The 15,507-nt window shown below is 35.0% G+C and overlaps 1 long non-coding RNA gene across 5 annotated transcripts in view; it reads left to right on the top strand.

Annotated features, from left to right (window-relative positions):
• LOC113175450 (uncharacterized) overlaps positions 1 to 15,507 on the top strand; it is a 73,488-nt gene that overhangs the window by 25,730 nt on the left and 32,251 nt on the right. For 3 of the 5 annotated variants that reach the window (XR_013342538.1, XR_013342534.1, XR_013342535.1), the window contains exons 8-9: positions 11,867 to 11,920; positions 13,042 to 13,988. This is a non-coding gene — a long non-coding RNA (uncharacterized LOC113175450). Of the gene's footprint in view, positions 1 to 2,736; positions 3,171 to 11,866; positions 11,921 to 13,041; positions 13,989 to 15,507 lie in introns of those variants that run through there. The other 2 variants (XR_013342537.1, XR_013342536.1) reach the window with 2 other exon arrangements.

Below are 15,507 nucleotides of genomic sequence, written 5' to 3'. Positions count from 1 at the left end.
ACTATTTACAAAATATAGCTGGTAGCTGCATTTTTTCTGTGGGCTATAATTTGCCAATGCCTGCTTTTTATGTCATTTTACTGTTTTATTTTTGGTAGTACTGGGGATGAAACCCAGGGTTTAATGCATGCTAGGCTAGGCAAGTCTACCATTTACTGAGCTATTTGCGACATCCCCAGCATTCCATCCCCCTGCCACTTTTTTTTGTTATACTGGGGGTTGAACTAAGGTCTTCACACATGCTAGGCAACTGCTCTACCAATGAGCTACATTCCCAGCCCCCAGTCCCAGCCCTCAGCTCTTTTTAATTTTTATTTTGATTTAGGATTTTGCTAAATTGCCCAGGCTGGACTTGAACTTGTAATCCTCATTCCTTAGCCTCCCAAATGGCTGGGGATATAGGTGTGTGCCACCACAATGAATCTCCCTATAACCTTTTAGATTACTATTTTCACCTCTAGTCTTTGCTACTTATTACCTGTTTCCATATTTCACATTTCTGAAGTTTTGGAGAGCACAGGTGGTAACTAAACTGCATGCTTTGCATGTCATTTGTATCATGTGCTGGGATGTGCAAGTTGTGCTTGCCTGCCTGCCTCCCTGCTTCAGTATGACTAATTTCAAGTAGCTACATTGTTTTTGAGGGTCTGTTTTTTGCAATTCAGATTTCATTTCAAGAAACAGGCTGATTTATATCAATTTTAAAATGTCCAAAGAACTTCTTTTTAGTGTGGTATCATTTCTGTGATTCAGTTTAGCTTGTTTTTGATTCCATGTGCTTGTGGTCTTGCTTTCTACTATAGACTGGTTCCTCATAGTCTGTCTTCCTTTACCCCCTAGCTTCTGGAGGCTTAAGTGTTTTTTTTCAATTTGAATCTCAATTGAGCTTTTGTGATCTCTATAGACATGGCCTTCATTTTAGCTCATCTTTGTCTTCATAGACTATCTGTTTTAACTCTAGGGTGTTCAGTTGTCATTAAAGTGAGAATGTCTGATTCCTTTTGAGTTCTTAAGTTTTCTGAGATTGTAGGGTTGCAATTTGACACATCCAGGGCATTTCTTCCTATTGATTGCTAAATGTGACCATCTTTTTTTCTTTATATATAATTCAAAATTGCTTTAGCCTAACATAATCCAGTTACTATGAATATTTCTAGTATCATTTAATTGCTCTAAAAATAGACCTCAGCTCAGTCATAGAGCATCTAGAAATATCATACCTGTCCACAAGTTCATAGTCAGTTCCCCAACTGTATTCCTCCTGAGAGGCTCTTTTGCTGCTGCTTCTTTTTTTTTTAATATTTATTTTTTAGTTGTAGGACATAATAAATCTTTTTTTTAAAATATTTATTTTTTAGTTTTAGGTGGACACAATATCTTTATTTATTGCTGAGAATTGAACCCAGTGCCTCATGCATGCTAGGCCAGCATGCTACCACTTGAACCACATCCCCAGCCCTGGACATAATATCTTTATTTCATTGTTATGTGGTGGTGAGGTTTGAACCCAGTGCCTCAAGTGTACTTGGCGAGTGCTCTAACACTGAGCCACAACCCCAGCCCCTCTTTTGCTTCTTAATATTGGTATTAGTTGGGTACTTTTCCTTATTATTATTATTATTATTATTATTATCATTATTTTGGCGTTAACTGGGAATTGAATCCAGGGGTGCTCTACCACTGAGCTATATTCAGTGTAGTTCATAAAATAAAACTCTTTAGATTTTTTATTTTGAGGCAGCATCTTGCTAAGTTGCTAGGGCCTTACTAAGTTAGTGTGGCTGAGTTCAAACTTGTGATGCTCCTGTCTTAGCCTCCTAAATTGCTGGGGTTATAGATGTGTGCTACCATGCTTGGCTAGATTAGGCACTTCTGATTGCTAGAAGTAAAATCGGTGAGCTCCCATAATGATAGGCAGTCCACCTGTAGAGAGATAATGCTGACTGAGATCACCTGCAGTTACAAATGTAGGAGACATTAAGATGATTAAGCCTCTTAGTGGTAATAACTGGGTTTAGAGAAGCACCAGGAAACAGCAGGAGTTGCTACATCTTTACATTGGAGTTGTGTCATTCATATCACTGAACTTGTCTGTCTCTCTGATTATCTTTTGTATCTTATAATTTGTCCTTTTAGGTGTTGGCCTGTCTGTCCACTATGGTTTTTCTCTACTTCATGTTTTTAGCTCATACATAGGTTTTGCTTCTTTTCTTTTTTTGGCAGCAGGACCAGGAATTGAACCCAGGGGCACCCTAACCACCGAGCCTCTTCTCTAGCCCTTTTTATTTTTTTATTTTCAGACAGGATCTCACTAAATTGCTTAGGGCCTCGGTAAGCTGTTAAGGCTGGCTTTAAACTCGCAATACTCCTGGCTCAGCCTCCCAAGCTGCTGGGATTGATTATAGGCATGCGCCACAGCACCTGGCTAGGTTTTGCTTTCTTATGCCACCTTCCTTTGCTGCTTGTGGCCCTCATGGCCTCACCTGTGTGTTGTGTGCTGGCTTCCTGCATATTCTTTCAGTTTTAGTTCCTTTTACTGTGATAACTTTTGACAGCCAGATTCTAGTTCCTGAGAACACAATTTTACTAGGTCTGTCCTTATCCATTTTAGTTAGTAACATACAACAGTGTTTTGTGTTCTTCAGTTAAGTCACTTGTCTCTGCTGCTTTTACTCTGCTTGTTTCTCAGCTTCTAACATAGCCATTAACATCTAACTTCTTCATCCTTTGTTTCAGGGGTTGCAATTGCAAATGCCTGCAGGAACCACATGGGGTAAATGTGTGAGATGGTTCTGGTATTCATTCTCCTTTTTCTTGAAGCACTATCTTTTGTTATTTTTTTTTTTTCATTTTCTTTTTTATCTACCTTTGATAGAGATGTTAGAAGAAAGTTTATTGTGAAATATAACAAATGTGATGGTAAGGGCAACTTATGCTTCTAAGAGGATGGGGAGTGTTTGGGATTGTGGTTATTAACTGGAACATTCACCATTCATCTAAAGGGGGGGGACGGTTTGTTGATACTTGGGCCTAGGGATGCCAGGATTTCTGGCTCTTTATAAGAACAATCTTGGGCTGGGGATGTGGCTCAAGCGGTAGTGTGCTCGCCTGGCATGCGCAGGGCGCTGGGTTCGATCCTCAGCACCACATAAAAATAAAATAAAGATGTTGTATCCACCGAAAACTAAAAAATAAATATTAAAAAATTCTCTCTCTCTCTTTAATAAATAAATAAATGTAACTTAAATAGCATTAATAAAAAAGAACAATCTGATTGGCTTCAATTCTTTTTTTTAAATGCGTCAGTCCGATAGACTATTTTTATAAATACTTCTATAATTTTATGAATAGTTTTCTGCTTTTTCACAATTTTGGCTTATTGTAATGTTACCATTTCACGCTATTTGTTCAACTCAGTTTGGGGCTTGGGCTTAGCAGTTTTCTTTGGAAGTGTTTGGAATTGGACCACAGTTTATTTGAATTCAGCTATATAAATTAGAATGAAATAGATTGGGAAAGAATAGATTAAGATAAGTTTCTAGGAATAAACTAACCTCCAACTTGCAAAGGGTAAGTATTTTGTGAGATTTTTGTCTCAGCCATTTGTGTCATCTTTAGTCTAGTGTACTTTTTTTTTTTTTTGGTGAGAGTGATTGAACCTGAACCTGGAGCCCTTAACCACTGAGCCACATCCCCAGACCTTATTTGATTTGGTGCTCTATAAAAGAACATATTTTCTATGGATGGTTTTGTATTTGATGGGAAATTTGTACAATTCTGTTTTCCTCAGAATAGGTAGGTTGAGGGAATGTGTGGCAGATACCATGACTGATCTGACAGGTATATTTTAGTATGTGGCTGCTAGGCAGATAAATATTTTTAGCCTAAAACACTTTACAATTTTCATGTATAGATTCCCTAGTGCATTCAGTTTTGCTGCTCTAAATAGTAATAACACAAATTGCCATCTAGCACTTGTGTCCCAAAATGATGGTATGGGATAGATTCAAAAGTATGTGACCCAGGTGGGCATTGTGGCTCACACCTGTAATCCCAGTGATTCTGGAGGCTGAGGCCAAAGGATTGCAAGTTCAAGGACAGCACCAGCAACTTAGTGAGACCCTATCTCAAAATAAAAAAGAAAAAGCTCTGGGGAATGTAGCTCAATGATAAAGCACCCCTGGGTTCAATCTCCATTACAAAAAAAAAAAAAAAAAAAAGTGAACATGACCCAAATTGATAGAACAAAGTAGAATGTTGGTTGCCAGGGACTGGGGTAAGGAGGAAATAGAGAATTGTTTACTGGGAATAGAGTCAGTTTTGTTGGAGGAAAACATTTCTGGAGATTAGTTGCACAACAATGTGAATGTAGTACTGAACTATAATACCTAAAATGTTTAAGGTGACAAAAAATATAGGTAGAATATTACACTATATAGACACCTATCAGAATATATTAAATATACACAACTATCAGAATATATTAAAAATTTAGCAAGTCATAGCATAGGCTTGTTCCATGTTTGTCTTGATTTGGCACCCCACAAAAGAAAACTGTTTCTCTGGCTTTGAAATTGAACTTTGTTCAATTCTGGTTTTCTTCAAAAAACATCTTCAAACAAAAAAGGTGCCTAACTAATTCTCTATGTGAGGGTTCAAAAAAACTGGCATATGAGCCAAATTTGGCCCACCAAAATTTTTGTATAGCCTATGAGCTGAGAATGGTGTTTATGTTTTTTAATGGTTGAAGAAAATCAAAAGGATTATGATATTTCATGCACATTGAAATGATGATAAATTTATTAAATAAACACAGTGACAACTTCTAATTTTTGTATATGTAACTTTTATGCTACTGTAGCAGAGTAGACTAATTGGGACAGAGACTATATGGTCTGCAAAAGTGAAAAATATTTACTTGCCCATTGACAACAAATTGCAAATGAGCCTTTTGGCACAGCTGCCAGGTCCCTGACAAAATTAGCTTTAGTGGTTTTAAATGCCTAATTACCACTTTGTCTTAGACTACTAGGGGCTATTGTCATGTGCCAGTGTGGGGGATTCTCATTTCCTTACTTCCTACTGTGACACTTCAACCAGTTGCAGAAAACACATACTCTTGGTAAGCTTCAGTTGTGGCTGAAATTCTGTTAGCAGTTTCTGGTATAATGGTCACCTGAATTGTCAAGAAATAAGAATACTCTAAAGCCAGCCAAACAATTTTGAAATCCCAGAACTAGGCATGGCCAGCCCTGAGGTAAACAAGGATCTCTTCAAATAGGAAAACTGTCTATTGAAATCAAGATTCAGTTTCCTTTCTGAGTTTGAAAGTGTTTTCAAGAAAGAACTGGGTATGGCAGTAGCAAGAGTTTATATCATGCATATAATACACCCTTAGCATTTATCTATATATCTATGTATCTATTTTTGTGGTACTGGGGATTGGATCCAGGGTATACTGAACTACATCTCCAGCCCTTTTTATTTTTATTTTGAGACAGGGTCTTGGTAAATTGCTGTGGCTGGCCTCAAGCTTGTGACCCTTGTGCTTCAGCCTAATGAGTAGCTAGCATTACAGGCGTGTGCCAGACACTCCTAAGGAGCTATTCTTTTTTTTCTTTTAATTTATTTTTTAGCTGGACACAATATCTTTATTTATTTATTTTTATGTGGTGCTGAGAATCGAACCCAGGGCCTCACATGTGCTAGGCGAGTGCTCTACCGCTGAGCCACAATTCCAGCCCAGGAGCTATTCTTTAAGAAAGAAGTCCAAGGGAATATTAAGTTTTTGTTGTATGGCATTATATCAGTTTAATTAGAATACAGAAAGTTGCAGTCCTTTCCATTTGATAAGATTTAGAAAAACAGATTGTGGTACTGGGAATAATTTGCTTCAGGTACTTTTCCCCCTATACTCACAATTTAAGTAATTGTTATAAACTTTTTGAGTGCATTTTCCTAATAAAGATTAAAATGTTGAAATATGGGTTTGGGGATATAGCTCAGTGGTAAGAGTAATTAATTGCCTAAGAAATAATAAGGCTTTGGGTTTCATCTCTACCAACTCCTTACCCCCTTCTCTAAAAGCAAAGTATGTACATCATAATGTTCATGTTGGTTATTCTATAGAGGTTTCCATAAGTAATATAATTTCCTTTGGGGTGCTTTAATTAAAAGTAAAAGTATTTTTGGCTTAAAATGTACTATTTCAGGGCTGGGGCTGTAGCTCAGTGGCAGAGCACTCGCCTCACATGTGGGAAACACTGGGAGATCCTCAGCACCACATAAAAATAAAGGTTATTGTGTCCACCTACAACTAAAACAAATATTTTTTTAAAAATGTACTGTTTCAGCTGGATACAGTGGCCCATGCTTGTAATCTCAGCTCAATTTTTGTTGTATGATACCATACATATCATATGGAGGAGGAGGCAGGAGGATTGGAAGATTGAGGGCAGACTCAGCAATTTACAGAGTGCTTGTAAATATTAAAAACAAAGTGCTGGAGGAATGCAGCTCAGTGGGAGTTCACTCCTGGTTCAGTCCCCCAATACCACAGAAAATAAATAAACAAATAAACATCAACAAAATAGCTGGGTGGTTAGAAATTGAGACTAGTTCTTATGTTCAAGATAGAGAAGTTTCTCATAGGCGTCGAGGGCAAGCAGGCTTATTAAAATAGAAAGCACTTTGAAAACATTTAAATGTCTGTGTAAAGATTGCTGAAAATAGGGGACTCAGTATATAGCTCGGTTGGCAGAGTGCTCCTGGGTTTGATCCCCAGCACCCCCCCCCCACACACACACAAAACAAACAAACAAAAAAACCGAATACTGAAAATAATTGGATATTAAATATATCAAATCCTTTGCTAATACTAAAGAAGTATCCCTAAAATTAAAAAATTGATTGATGAATGTCATAACAAAATTCAATTGAGTTTAACATTTAAATGTTTGACTTGGTATGTAGTTTGAGAAAGGAATTCGTAACTCTAAGACCAAATCAATATATTTGTTTTATATTCTTCTAAAGTGGCTTTCTCTCCCTTTTTTTTTGGGGGGGGGGCGGGGATAGGCCCGGGATGTTGAGGATTGAACCTAGGGCTTTGGGCATGTCAAGCACTTGTTCTACTGTTGAGCTATACATGTACATCATAATGTTGGTTATTCTAGCGCCCCCACAATCTTTTAATTCTTCATGTTATTTATTTATTTATTTTAGTGATACTGGAGATTAAACCCAGTGCTTCCTGCATGCTAGGCAAGTGTTGCACCACTGATCACTGCCCCAGACACCCTTTTTAAAATTTTATTCTGAGGCAGAGTTTTGTTCAGTTGCTAAGGCTTTCCTGGAACTTCTGTTCATCTTCTTCAGCCTCCCAAACAACTGGTATTATGGGCCACTAGCTGGGATTATTAAAACTCCCAGTTTTAATCTGATTTTTTTTAAATTATGAAAGGATTTACTTTTTCTTTATCCCAATTGGTTAAATATGTGTTCAATTTGTGAGTGAACCCATCCTTTGCTTTTGGATTATTTTTCTATTTTCAGAAATAGAAGCCATAAGATTTAAAAAATTCGGCTAAAAAGAACAACTATACTTCCTGTAAAAAGTCACTAGAAATGAAGTCAAAAGATAAGAAATTGGGAAAAAATATTTATAACACTACCAAGTAAATGTTAATCCTCATTAATATATAAAAATCTTCTAAAACATAAAGTCAGGAAACTCTAGTTAAAAATGAGTCATGGGGACTTGGGTTGTGGCTCAAGGGGTAGAGTGCTTTGTGGCTCAAGGGGTAGAGTGCTTACCTAGCATGCGTGAGGCACTAGGTTCGATCCTTAGCACCACATAAAAGTAAGATTAAGATAAAGAGGGGCTGGGGATGTGGCTCAAGCAGTAGAGCGCTAGCCTGGCATGCGTGCGGCCCGGGTTCGATCCTCAGCACCACATACAAACAAAGATGTTGTGCCCGCTGAAAACTAAAAAATAAATATTAATTCTCTCTCTCTCTCTCTCTCTCTCTCTTAAAAAAAAAAGATAAAGATATTGTGTCCACCTAAAACTAAAAAAGTAAATATAAGGGAAAAAAATGAGTCATGGCATGAATAGGTAGTTCACAGGAAAACAAATGGCACTTAAATGTGAAAGAATATTCAAGTTTATTTGTAAGAGAAGAGTAAAACAAAAGTACAGAAAGTTAATATTTGAGAACTTTGTGTGGAGACTGGAAAGATTGGCACTTGTAGAATGTTACAGTGCAAAAATTTGAACAGCATTTTTGACATTTATCAGAATTATAGTTTTCTATATTTTTTGATCTAGTGATCTCTCAGAATGATCCTATGTATCTGCAAATTTGATACAAAAATTGCATATGTAGTCTTGGATTTCTTTGTGTGTGTGTGGGCGGGGGCGGTACTGGTGGTTGAACCCAGAGAGGCATTCTACCATTGAGCTTCCTCCCCAGGTCTTTTGATTTTTGTTTTGAGAGTGTCACTGGGTTGCTCAGAGTGGCCTCAAATTTGCTATCCTTCTTCCTCGGCCTCAATAGCTGGTATTATAGGCATGCATCACCATGTCTCATTTGATAACATTTATCAAATGTAGTAAAATAATGAAAGATAAGAACCCGGGAGACTGGATAAACTGATGCATTCACACAATGGAATACTAGAATGCTGTAATATTCAGTGAGGAAACAGTCTATGAAATAGTAGGAAATTTAAAGAACATTAATTGAAAAACGTAAGGTGTGTAAAAGGTACTATATAAAGCTTCCTTTCTGGTAGAAAATGGATTAACTATATGTGTTCAGGTATTTTTAAAAAAATTGATACTGCAATGTGAAAATAGTCATCTTTAAGTGCTGGGATAATGGGGCAGGTATATCCAAGGTAAGAATAAGAATTGTTTTTTGGTTCATTGGATTGAACCCAGGGGTACTCAGCCACTGAGCTATATCCCCATCCCTATTTTTTATTTTATTTAGAGACAGGGTCTCAATGAGTTGCTTAGCACCTTGCCATTGTTGAGGCTGCCTCTGAGCCCGTGATCTTACTGCCTCAGCCTCCTGAGCAGCTGGGATTACAGGTGTATGCCCCCTCGCCTATCATAAGAATTTTCTATGTACAGTTGGAGTTCTTTTGGTAGAAAACTTGATATACCAGTATTTGTAAGGTCAGGTGATTTGTTTTTTTCTTTTTTTTTTGTGATAAGTATGCATAACATAAGAAAATTGCCATTTTTACATTTTTGTAGTGTAATTAATTGGCATTTTTCCTTCTTTTTTTTTTCCTTTTCTTTTTTATTTTTTTTTATTTTTTTAGATCTGAGTTTGGAACTCACGGCCTCACCCATGTTAGGCAAATGCTGTATTGCAAAGCCACATCCCCAGCTCTTTTTATTTTTTATTTTTGAAATGTGTGAACATATTACTTTAAAATAATTTTCTAAGAAAAATGACATAATGCTTTTATTTATTTTTTCCAGTGCTGGGGGTTGAAACCAGAGCCTTGCCTGGTGGTCTACCAATAAGCCTCATCCTCAGCCCAATACCTTTAATGTTTGCTATAGTATTTCATATGTATACTACTATATGTTTCTAAGGTGTATTATGTAAAAACAATTATACATAATAACATACTTTTTAGTAGATTGGATGAATCTCTTAAAATCAGTGAACTTCTACCATAGTCATAGAGGTCAAAGTGTCATATATTTTAGAATTTGTAGTGATTTGTTTGCTCTGCATTCATACTGGGGGGGGTATATATTAGGTTGGAAAAATTTAAGTTGGTCTGCTGTTTTGCGCTGCAATGCTTTTTTGCACTCTGATTTACTGTCAGCTTGGTAGAGATTTGGTTGTGGCTGCCACTATGTAAATTCAAAGAGGATGTCAACAAAGGGTTTTTGTCCTTTGGAATGCTATGACTCCAGCTCCTCTAACTGCCTGGTACATAGTAGATTCATAGTAAATGTTGAATAAGCATAAATAATGGATCTCTTACCATGTATATAATACCCTGCATATCATCCCATAAATGTAAATAGCGTGTTATATATGTCTCATATGTTCATTTTTAGGTACTTGTACTAGTAACTATGTATGATAAATTTTTCAGTAAATGGTATGCATATTTAAAAATTTGATTTGATTACCCTTTGAAGATGTACCAATTTTACTGTCCCTCACAGATTACATATATTTTTAAAATCTATAGTACATGCAAATGGTAAATAGTATAAAATGCAATTTTTATAAAGTTGATCTAGGTGTAAATTTTCTTCCCAATCCTGATTTCTTAGTCCTCAACATTTTTTCCTTTTCCTCAGATTGTATGTATTATTAATTTCATGTTTGACCTTTCAGAGATAATTTCTGCAAATACGACAGTAGTGTTATTATTAAGTCTACATATTATAGAAACAATAACTTGATAGGAACTGAAAAGTAACACTTAAGTCCCATTTTTGATAGTGATATGTAAGGAAAAATGCAGGAGTAAATATATGAGTAATAATATACAATAAACAAATCATTCATACCAACCATGCAGGGATGGTTTAATTTTAGGAAATCTGTTAGGTCAGAGGAAAATAAAATTATATGTGTAACTCTATAAATGGAATTTCTTCTTAGTACTTTTATTATATAATTAATTTTTAAGTCATTGATCATTTGGATCTTATTTTGATCTCAGCAGCTGTATGAACTTAAATTGGATTTCAAGTGATTGGACCAATGTTTGCTAAAAATGCATCTTTTGCTTTCTCATTTAACATTGCATGTATCAAACACTACATTTACTTGGGTCTACATCTGGATGCACTGTTTTGTGTCATTGTCTTTTCCTGTGACAGTATAGAATTATTTGGATTGTGTTAAATATTATGTATGTTGTTCTTTGTTATACCAACTTGTTCCCTGTCCATATTTCAGTTTGTTCATGTGATGCTGTTCCCTTTATTCTAAATTTTTTTATTCTGCTGCAATTATATTTGTATCAATTACTGTTCATCTTTATAGCTTTTGACTTCCTTACTTTAAGAGTTTACTAAAGTCATCTCCATCTTGAATGTTTTCACTATTGTGTTTTGTGTTAATTCTAGCTGGCCCTTTTATCTTTCCCTTCTACTACTTTATGTCTAGCAGCTGTCCTATAAGGTTGTCACATATATGGACCTTTCTAGTAGAATTTACCTATAAAAATTAATATGTAGTGAAAAAATAAATATGTAGTAGGATTATTTTAACTATAATGTTTATAACAGTATAACAATAGCAGAGCTACATTAAAAACTGCATTAGGTAATATTTCATGATCTGTGCTTTCTTGCAACCAATTGCTGCAAATTTTTGTTTTTTTTTTTTTGTACTGAAGATTGAATTCAGGGGCACTCCACCACTGAGCCACATCCTCACCCCTATTTTGTATTGTATTCAGAGACAGGGTCTCACTGAGTTGCTAAGCCCCTCTCCGTTTTGCTGAGGCTGGCTTTGAACTTGAGATCCTCCTTTCTCAGCCTCATGAGCCACTAGGGTTACAGGTGTGCGCCACTATGCCTGGTTGCAAATTGCTTTTGTTCTTGGTTGAGTGATAAATAATTTTTATGGGTTATGTCATGACCATAATATTCATAATGTTCTGCTTTGACATGGGTCTTTCCATGGCTTAAATAAGACCCCTTTTTCATACATAAGTCATTCAATTTTATATTTTAAGTAGCATCAGTTTTAGCATTTATCATGACTAGACTGAATGTCATAATATTTGGCTCTTAGTTTGAAATGAAAATGTATAGATACATTATTTATGTAATGTAATTTATCTAACAGTTTACTTATTAACATGTCTTTAGGTTGTCCCTTTCACAAATAATGGTGCAATGAAAACTTGATCCGTGTGTCCTTGTGTGAGTATTTCTAATAAGATTTCTATCTAACTAGAATAAGATATATTCCATGCTTGTATAATTATATCCAAATGGGTTCTGCTCTTAGGAATAACTAAAAAGAACCAATAAATTTTTAAAAATGCCAAAAAAACCCAAAAAACCTTAAAACAAAGATTTCTATATGATGCATCTTTGGAAAAGCTGGTAAAAATATGAGCAGCTTTTATTTATTAAAATTCCTTCCACATTGCCTTCCCCAAAATGTTTTAATTTATACTACATAGTTTTTACCTAACCCCTTTATAGTTGCTTAGGAAATTTCCTTGTGCTTGCCTAGAATGCTTAAGGCCTTGGTCTTGATCCCTGTCACTAGGGGGAAAAATAAAAGAAAGACAGAAAATAAATTTCCTTCAAATATTACCACAATATGGGACATTTATTTAACGGGTATTTTGACAATGTACCACATAACAATTTCTCCAAAACTTCCCTTGCACAACGGTCTCACTGGGAAATTATAAATTTCATTCACTTTATTTAATTTGTAAAGTCTATAGTTTTTAGCACACAGAAAAGTCAAAATTTGTGTTATTTATTGGTTAAGATTGGTGGGAGGTTGGATGTTCTTGTTCTCTTTATTTAAAATTTTGTTTCGGAATAATTTTTGATTTATGGAAAAGTTACAAAGATTGTACAGAGAATTCCCATTATATTAGTCTAGTGCTTTTGCCACTTCCACAATTGCCCCTCATCCCAGCTCTTGATAACCTCTAGTATATTTTAAATTTCTGTGAATTTTCTTATTCTAGGTACCGCATATAATTGGTATTGTGTTCTCCTTTTGTGTGTAATTTCTCTTAGCACAATGTTTGAGGTTCATCTCTGTTGTAGCATGTTAGAACTTCATTCTTTATGATGGCTGAAAAATATTTCATTATATATTTTCATTCCATTTTGTTTATCCATTGGTTTTGTTTATGTACCATTGTTTATATATATGTCACATATACATTAGTATAGATGTGTTTATATAAAGCATTTTGTTTTTCTGCTATTTATGGATAGTGCTGCTTTAGAACATACATGTAATGCTTTTCTTTTTCTTTTTCTTTTTTGGTACCACTGAACCGCATCCCCAGCCTTTTTATATTTTATTTTGAGACGGGTCTTGCTCAGTTGAATAGTGCCTCACTAAGTTGCTGAGGCTTGCTTTGGACTCCCAGAACTCCTGCCTCAGCCTCCGGAGCTGCTGGGATTATAGGCGTGTGCCACTACTTTCGGCTGTAATGCTTTTCTTAATTGTTACCACATCTTATTAAGGTAATTAATTTGGTCAGGTAAAGTGTATATTTGAGAATTATTTAACTCTTGGAATAAAAATTTGAAATTGATGCTGACCTATTAAGATACAACTTTGATCCACTGTAATTATGAGTGGATCCACTCATAATTGGATCCACTCATAATTATGAGTGGATCAACGTATTAGTATACGTTATCCAAAAATTAACATGAACATTTTCTTATTCTTGATATGATATCTTTGGCATCATTGCCTATTCTTCTTGATAAAAATGAAATAATCTATTGAGTAAATAGTGTTATGTAATTTAAAAATATTTTTTTTTAACTGTCTTTAATATAGTTAGGTGTGTTCTGTAAAATTGATGTCAACTCCCCGAATCTCTGTTATTTTCTTTCCTTTTTTTCTTCCTGTTCTCTGTATTCTCTTGAGGGCCTCTAGTTAATTTCTGTAGGGAAGAATATGTTTAAATCTATATCTGTCTTTCAGGTTTACATAGATACTATGTCTAAAAAAATTATAATAAATATAGTTACTCATTTTCAAAATTTGAAAAGGAGCATATCACAATTAATGAAAGCATTTGTAGAATGTCATATTTGTACTGTATTTCTTTCTAATGTGTACATATCATTAATGTTTTAAGATGGCTCTTATGAGAAAATTTTCCTGTCTTTAGATGTATGAGTACATAAAGATCTCTTAATTTGGATCATGATTGATTGATTTAGAATATTTCCATCCTTTTTAATCATTGAGAGAGTTTTTAGTTTGAATATAACAGTGCAGTTAGCATACTCATTGAAAACATGTTTGTATGCATATGTCCCTGACAGTTTCTTTTATTATAAACTGAAGTTATTAGAGAGACTTGATTTGACCTTTTTTTTTTGGTATTTATTTATTTATTTATTTATTTATTTATTTATTTATTTATTTATTTATTTATTTATTTTTGCTGTGTCTTGAATACCTGAAGAGAGTGAGGAGTAATTGCCAGGGGTAATTAGACCGCTGTTAACCAGATATTTGGTCATATATTCACACTTCATTCCTTCACACTTTCTTCATTCTTCCTACTGCAACACATAAGCTTCCTGTGCCCTGCTATTATGCACCATTCTTTGCCTTTTGTTCAGCACTTTTTGTTTACTAGGATTGGGTTCTGTTCATTTCTCTTTTATTGGATGATTTTCATTTTTTTCTCATTGTGCTGGAGGTTAAACTCAGCGCCTCATCCTTGGTAGGTAAGCACTTTATCACTGAACTATGTGCCTTGCCCTCACTGGATAATTTTAATGAATTTTAGTGTTTGCAAGATGATTCTGCGCTCTTGATCTGCTTTTCCAGCACTTTGTACCAAATACAACTGCATTCATTCCTTCTCATTTAAATACCTATTAATCATATCTCATCTACTTGTTATGTTCTAGATGACAGTGTTTTTTTGTTTAGTATTTTTTTTATATTATTGTCTTTTGATAATGATAGTGACCATTACCTGAGCACACTTTAAGTGTTTAACATGTGTAATAATGGTTTTTATGGAATTCTAATTTGATCTCTTAATTTTTCAGATCGGGTAATTGAGGTCAAATACACTCAGTAACATTGCTCCCAAATGTCAAAGTGAAGACTCTCTCTCATTATCAATGATGCTTAAGTTGGAGGTAAAAAGTGAGGTCCTCTTCAATTTCTTGTGATGATTGTGCTTCTAGGAATATCAGCAAAGGAGAAACAGAAAAGTTTATAGCATACTAACATTATGATTAACTGCTAGTAGAACACTTGAATGTATCAATTATCTCCACATTTGATTTTTCAAACCAGGCAAGTACATACAGAAGTGACCTTTATTGGGTGTTTTGTTTTGTTTTGTTTTAGTACTGGGGGTTGAACCCAGGGATATTTTACCAATGAGCTACTACCCCAGTTCTTTTCATTTTTATTTTGAGACCAGGGCTTGGTAAGTTGCTGAGGCTGACCTTGATCTTATGAACCTTCTTGCTCAGCCTCTTGGTTATTATAGGTGTGTACTACCTTGCCTGGAACAGAAATAACCTTTAAAATGCCATTTCTTCCTCAATGTTGGTTCATTTTTTAGGAATAGTCAGACCTGTAAATAATTCTAATTCTCTCTAATTGATTCAATCACCTCACCAACTGCAATGTTAACTGTTGTTTTCATTACATTTCAAAGATAGGACATCAAACAAATGGGAGTTTAGAACTTGGCCAAGAACGGCTAGCTACTGTAACCCATTTTTGAACCCATGTCTTATGGAGCAAAAAAGCACAACTT

The sequence above is a fragment of the Urocitellus parryii genome, chromosome X (assembly GCF_045843805.1).
Source record: "Urocitellus parryii isolate mUroPar1 chromosome X, mUroPar1.hap1, whole genome shotgun sequence".
NCBI lineage: Eukaryota > Metazoa > Chordata > Mammalia > Rodentia > Sciuridae > Urocitellus > Urocitellus parryii.
Note: the sequence above shows the minus strand (reverse complement) of the source record. Positions and strands in the feature narration are given on the sequence as shown.